At 35.0% G+C, this 7741-nt stretch overlaps 1 pseudogene; it reads left to right on the top strand.

Moving 5' to 3' along the window:
* The first annotated feature begins 2573 nt into the window (after nucleotides 1–2573).
* LOC149175081 (RING-H2 finger protein ATL60-like) lies at nucleotides 2574–3851 on the top strand (annotated as a pseudogene).
* The last annotated feature ends 3890 nt before the right edge of the window (nucleotides 3852–7741 follow it).

The raw sequence follows: 7741 nt of genomic DNA, 5'->3' as shown, positions 1-7741 counted from the left end.
CATTTGTTCTATAACTTAGCAAAAATAGCCAAGAGGGACAGGAGGTATAGAACACGGAGAGGCGTTTTGCACTATATCATCCCATGGGCCACAAGCCATCCTTCTTTGTACCTATAGCTATATTTCCATATAGAGAAAGAGAGCATAGTGACCTCACCTTTCTGTTGGGTTTTCTCTCGAAAGGGTTTCCTAGAGCATATCTAGTGTCTTATGTGTGTGTGAGCTTTTATTTTGTCGTTCTGTATTTTTTGCATCATTTCCATTCACATGCATGCACTAATTACAGTTAAATCTACAGATCTAGAAATTTAATTAATCTGTGATAATGCAAAATTTCAGACTTCTAATATAATATTATCAAATTTGTTGTGACGAACTGTCCTTTGGAATATCCATGACAATTTACAGATCAATAGCATCTTCAAACACTTGTAACAAATTCCTCCCTCTTGTCTTGATAACATTTAAATACCACGAAAAGTGACCTTACCTCTCAAAGTTCTCAAATAGTGAAACAAATCGAAAGTTTCTAAATAGTTGTGAAGTTATTTGATCTACATAAGGTGAAATTATAACCAACATTAAAAAATCTATCCACACAAGAAAGTGAGTTCCATCATACATAGTGGGACTCCATTTAAATACTATGCAAAATGACATTACCTCTCAAAGTTCTCAAATAGTCATGAAACAAAGTGAAAGTTCCTAAATAGTTGTGAAGTTCTTTGATTTACAGAGAACGAAATTATCACCAAGATTAAAAAGCCCATCCACACATGTGAGAAATGCTCATCCAAAGAGAGTGAGTTCCACCATACACAGTTAGAGTTCTTATTTAACAACGTTAGGAAGAATACTATCCACTTGGCTATGTAGCATTGAATGCAGTGATGGATGGCGTATAGATCATCAAATCCTACAAACCACTTATCTCAACATTCAATGATGTGTAGTTGAGTGAATAGTGTTTACCCACCACTAAGCATAATGCTTAAATGTCCCCCCACAACTTAAACGTTTCGCCAAAAGATGTGAAACCCATTCTCCATTCTCTTGTCTTTACAATTATTTTTGCTAATAACTCCACTTATTGATAAACAAATAAATCTAAAATTAAGTACTATCAAATTTTTATAATGTTAAATTAATAATTTGCATTAACTAAGGATAAATAACACTCGTATTTTTTTTAAATAATGGGAAAACCTATCATAATTTAGTTGTCAAACCAGCAGTGGGACAACCATCACTAGCTGCTAACAACAAATGCAGGTTGACTCATCATTGTTATTCAACCAAGCCACCTATAATTATCAATTGGTGGTCCTTAAGGGGCTAGGCATTTACTCCTGCGAGGGTCCTTTTCTTGTTTCCTTATGTACAAAGAAGATAACCTCTTAACGAAACAAAACAATTTTAAAATATACTCCAAACCCAAACACTCATATTTATTACTTATTTACTTAAAATTTATTTTAAATACAATTAGAATTTTATAAAAATAATATTTTTTTTTATTTATTAAATACACGGTCGCAAGGCTTACCGGAGATATTTGACATTAAGCCGAAGGTTCACATGTGTGTGACTCAGCACAAAATTTAGTTCAAATCGCTGCCATTGTCGTCCGATTTAATATTTCGTCATGAGTGAGGTCAAGGATATCAATAAGGAAATGTCAGAATGTCAACATCATGAAAACGTATCCTCGGAGTTTCGTTTAGTTGACCAATATAATCAAGATGTTTTAATTTTTTGTGTAATATATTTTAATTAGTTTTGTTTAAAACTTAATAAAGAAAGATATTTTTTTTAATGATAAGTTTAAAATTGGTTATTTACACATTTTAAGTGTTTTTTTTTAATTTATAATAATAATAAAGTTAGGTAAAGCAATATTTTAATTTGGTTAAATAAAAATAAAAATAAATTTATATATATTGATTTATTTTAATTTTAGATTTATCAAATAAGTTGAGAGTTTCAAATTTCTACTAGTATAAATTTTACATTCAAAAAACAAATTTCCATATTAAATTTCTCACTTAATTATTTGAAATTAAAATAAATTTATAATTTCAAAAATATAATAAAAATATATAATATTACAAAAATTTGAAAAACAAACATTTTAAACACCAAAAAAATACATATTATTTTTTAAAAAAATTTCAAAATCACAAAACCTATGATGTGATTTCCTTATAAATCTCGAAAAACTTAATATAAATCACATAACCCTAAATTCAACCCTACATCCTATAACGAAAATAAGAACCATAACAATAAAAACGCATAGAGTCCACTGCTCCGATAGAGACAGCCAAAAGACACCCTCGTTACGAATTGAATGTTGTAGTAGCCGCGTCGAACATCACAGCTGGAAGTTGCGGTGAAGCGCGATTCGCAATTTAGTGTCGTAATGTGGGCGGAATCGAATTCGATTTCCAGGAAGATAGAGACCATGATCAGCGGTCAGCGGGGATCGAAGAAAAAGAACGGTTAGGGCACGCGGCTCACAGCCGCCTTCTTGGAATTTCCCTCTGCCTTTCAACCTATTGACGCCCGACGCCTTTCTTTTGCATATAAGGCAGCCTCTGAGTCGACTCGAGCATTACAGAATCACAGCAATCACCGAGAACGCTTGTAATGTCCAGTTCGCATCCGGCCATGGATTCTTACGATAACTTCAACAGGAACGATAACTATTACGGGGATAATGCAGGGGATAATGCAGCTAATTACTCGACGGCGATGGCCATTGGCAGCAAAATCATGTTTGTCGCCATTCTACTTCCGTTCGCGGTCGTTCTCTTCGCTTTCGGTTTCTTGATCTACGCGCGCTACTTCTTGTGGCGCAGGGGTTCTTCCCGACGCCGCCGTCTTGAATTTGTTGAACAGCAGGATCCCCTGAGGCTCCAAAGAGTCGGCCTCAGCAAGTCGGCTATAGAAGCGATTCCCGTGTTCGTCTATCAGTCGGAGAGTCACAAGGAGGGGCTTGAATGCGCCGTCTGTTTGTGCGAATTTGAAGAGAACGAGAAGGCGAGACAGCTCCCCAAATGCCACCACAGTTTCCACATCGATTGCATAGACATGTGGCTGCAATCGCACTCGACTTGTCCGCTGTGTCGATCCAGTGCCCTGACCGACACGGCCGCCGATTCTGTCGTGGTTCTAGTAAGCAACGAGGAGGCAGCGTTGGGGGGCGCCTCTGAAACAAATCATCAGGTGTCTCTGCCCACCGTTTCAGAGGGCAACGCATCGGTTTCCATGGAACCCGACCTCTGCCCTTCGTGTAGACATGAAGAGGTTCTGCAGTCTCCAACTTATCCCACCCACATGCTTTTCTGGGCAACCCAAAACAGGGTTTCTTCCATGTCGAACTCCATGGTCTTCGACCAAGGGGTGGCATCGACTTCTCGTAAAACCTCGACAAAATCATCATTGATATACCCCGAAGAATGGACAGTTTTTCTTCTCCCAGGCTACTCTGCAGCGATGACCAACAGATGTTTTCGCCAAATGGGCAATCGCTTAAATCCCCCAGCATTCGGCTCCGTTCATTCAAAAGGCTCTTAAGCAAAGGCAAGAAGGTCATTCCACCGAGTCCAGATGATGGTAGAAGAAATATTCACATTGAGCAAGCGGATTCATCCGAGAGCCGAGGATAGTTGAAAGCTAGGGTTTACTGGTTTCTACTTCAATGAGCATTAGCATCGGAGGAATTGTATAGACATATTAGTCAGAGAATTGATGCAAAACTTTGCCCTGCCAAGGATTGATTTTACAGCTGATATGGATGGTGGAAAACAGTGGCTGTATTCTTCATGAAACGCGAGGGGTATTGCTTATCTCTGTGTCTAGTTGCGTCACAAGGTGATTCTGTGAAAGCCAAATAGACCTCTATGTTTTATCCTAACTTGGTTTGCCTGTTGTTTCCGAAGAATCACTGGGAATGAGAACCCAACAACAACCAGGGCCGTGGAAGAGTCTCAAGGCTTTCAAAGTCCCTGTCGTTCCGAAGAATCATTGGGAATGAGAACCCAACAACACCCAGGGCCGTGGAAGAGTGTTGAGACTTTCCACTTTGATGGCCAAATACCTTGTAGATACGGTGTACTTCACTTGGTTTCTCAACATTCTTTTCATTATTGAAATTAATAATCAGCACTGCCACTTGGCGTGTTTCGTATGTATTAATTTGGAAGGAAGCATTACATAGCATTGAACAGGAGCCATAAATGTATAGTTTGGGGATTTGGTAATTTTTACAATATGTCATTGAGATTTATTACTTTGCATTTTGTCATGTTATCTTGTGCCCACCATACTGGGAAGGGACAAGGCGCTAGTACTACTTTTCAAATATATTTATTCATGTGTAATATTGGAAAACAAAGTTTTGTCTGTACAGTTTTACTTTTAAACCATTTTTATAAATCATAATAGTATTTTGACCAATTTATATGATTAATAATGAACGTACAATAATTTAACTATTTATATTTTTGAAACCATTAGTAGAGAAATTTAATTGGGGCGAGGATATATTTTATTAGTTATTTCGGAGTTATAACGCTACTCATCCAGCTGACCACAATAATGTTTTGTGGAAGACTCTCTACCTAATCATAACCTCAACTGCACATAATCTTTGTACTACTTGCCACTCTCTAACCCTCAATCAACTACTAATGTCATGGAATCATTTCTTTGGCAACGCTATCCTTCCAAAAGAGCCAATGAATAATGCTTGTCATCCAAATGCACACAATCCATGTCTCAACATAACTTTTATTTCTTTTCTTAAGGTTTTACTTAATTCAACATTTTTTCTTAATTAAACTTTTGCTTATTTTATTGTTTTTTACTTTGGTTAATTTACTTATTCTTACTATTTTTATAATTTATTTTTATTAATTTTTACTTAGAAGTTCAATTTATTATTATTATTATACGCTGCATGGAATTACGTATTCAGTTTTTCTTTTTGACTCCGTATTAATTTGTTTTTTACAGAAATTTACGCTGCTTATCCATAGTTTAACATTGGGAAATCATTTTTTGTTATTTTTTATCATTATTTAAATTTATTTATTTGTAAGGTGATTGGTTGGGGTCTTATTATGCGCTGTTTAGTAACTTCCATTTTTATTAGTTACTAATTTTTTGCTTTTAGTTTTATTATTATATTAAAAACATATTTTAGTAAATTTAATTATAAAAAATATATATTAATAAAATAAAAAATAAAACATACATACATATATATAAAATAAACATATATATTAAGTGTATATATGTTAATATAAACAATATTAGTTAATCATATTTCTTAATTTTTATTTTTTATTATTATTATTACTACAAAGCGTTACAAATTCTTTAATCTACATAAACATGAAAATAAGTTCCATTATACACCATAAAAATTCCATTTAAATATTATGCAAAGTGACATTACCCTCAAAGTTCTCAAATAGTCATGGAACACAATGAAAAATCCTAAAAGTTCTCAAATAGTTATGGAACACAATGAAAAATCCTAAATAGTCGTGAAGTTCTTTGGTGAAATTATTGCTAAGATTAAAAAGTCCATCACACAAATCTGAAAACGGTTTATCCAAAGAGAGTGGGTTCCATCCTACACCGTGAGAGTTCCTATTTAACACGACTAGGAAGAATACTAACCACTCGGCTATGTAGTGGTGTATAAATCATCAAATCCGTTGTTTATTGAAATTTGATGGCCTGTCAAACCACTTGTCTCAACTTTCAATGATGTTTAGCTAAGTGAATAGTGTTTATCTACCACTAAGCACAATGCTTAAATGTTTCTCTACAACTTAAAAGTTTGGTCCAAAAATGTGAAATTTATTGTTTATTTTCTTGTCTTTACAATTTTTTTTTGCTAATAACTCTACTTATTCATTAAAAAAAATTAAATTTAAAATTACTTACTATAAACAAAAACTAATTATTCTTTTTAAATAGTGAGAAAATATATCATAACTTAGTTGTCAAACCAATAGTGGGGATAGGCATCAAATGCAGGTTGACTCATCACTATTATTCAAGAAAAACCACGCATGTGGGGAGTACAAGGGAAATGCTTATGGATCTTGGTTTGTTAACTTGTTTCCTTATATCCAATAAAAACAAGCAATTTTAGAACATACTCCAAACCCAAATACTCATATTATTTTACTTATTCACTTAAAATTTATTTTAAATATAACTATAATTATTATGTCATGGCAAGTGACATATAATGATAGGGTTTTGATACCACCATGGCTCCAATGCTCAATGCATAGTGTCACAATGTACATAAGTTAAGTCGTAGTCTAACGACACTGTTTTTTTTTTGCCTTGAAAGTCATGGAAATTGCCATAGTTTGAGAAAATCTAGCATGGAAATTGCCATAGTTGAGAAAATCTAGCAAGGATATCTAAGTTACAGTTGTTAAACTTCAAAATTTTAGGTGCCCCTGACGTTTTTGATGGTGTTGAATCCATTCCACCATCAAAAACATGATTCAATAGACCATGGCTCCAATGCCCAATGCATAGTGTCACAATGTACATAAGTTAAGTCGTAGTCTAAGGACACTGTTTTTTTTGCCCTGAAAGTCATGGAAATTGCCATAGTTTGAGAAAATCCAGTAAGGATATCTAAGTTATGGTTGTTAAATTTTGATGGTGCTGAATCCATTTCCACCGTCAAAAACATGATTCAAACATTACTTTTACAAAAAAAATTGAAATTTGTTTACCCAAATTCCAGCCACTTTTAGGCGATTCCTCCGCCTCCCTAGACAACTCCGTTAAGTTAACGTCCGACACATATTCAATGTTGGACATCTCGGCCGTCGAGAGGTTCACTGACTTTATTTCGTCGACTACCAGCTCGTTCCGACCTTAAGTTGAACCTCCGAAGACTTAGCCCGACTAACATCGACTGACTTCATTTTAATGGCGAGATTCAGAATTAGTCGACAAAGCCTGGTTTTTCTACATAATTTGTAAAAACATGTCATTCACAAGCCGATGCATGCCCTTCGGATAGTTCATAGATAAGATTGCTGTTCAATATGAGATCCTTCATATTTTTTTTTTTAATTTCTTGTTCTTTCTTTTGGTAAGGTCTGCAATTGCTTGTGCTTTCTTTGCTTTCCATTTAACCTATTCTTTTGCATGGCAGGGTAGATGGGTGCTCTGAAGTTGACAAGGGTTTCCTCCATTACCCAGTTAGATTTTCTTTTTCCTCGGGGGTTTTGAAACCTTAGTCACTCTGGAATGTTTATGGCTCCAATTCTGACAGGTGGTATTTCTTTTTCCATGACAAAGTGAGGTTTCAAATAAAACCCTTAACTTTCTTTCTGGTTCTTCTTATTCTCCACTAAATGTAAGGTCAACTCATTTCTTTCTTGTGTATTCCTGTGGAGGTCCGTTCACAGGGATAGTCACATTTTCCCTACCCTTCTTCAGGTATCGACGATCTCCAATTTAGGTCCCATGGCTCTAAATTTTCCTTACCTGTTCTTAGAATTTTGGTTCTAACTGTGCCTTTTTTAACTTGGTGCTTACATACAAAATCAAAGAATGGAGTTGGAAATATGTGAAAGGTCATTTGCATCATATCTTTGAGATTGTGGGAATAGGAATAGCAGAAGGTCTGGAGGATAAGTATCAGAATTAGCAGAGGCAGAAGAATCAGGAGCTCTACAGTTAGAGGAAA

Source organism: Pinus tabuliformis, chromosome 4_1 (genome assembly GCF_031772625.1).
Source record: "Pinus tabuliformis cultivar Carrire ecotype Pingquan chromosome 4_1, CPIR1, whole genome shotgun sequence".
Lineage (NCBI taxonomy): Eukaryota > Viridiplantae > Streptophyta > Pinopsida > Pinales > Pinaceae > Pinus > Pinus tabuliformis.
The sequence above is the reverse complement of the archived record's forward strand: the minus strand, read 5'-3'. Positions and strand labels throughout refer to the sequence as shown.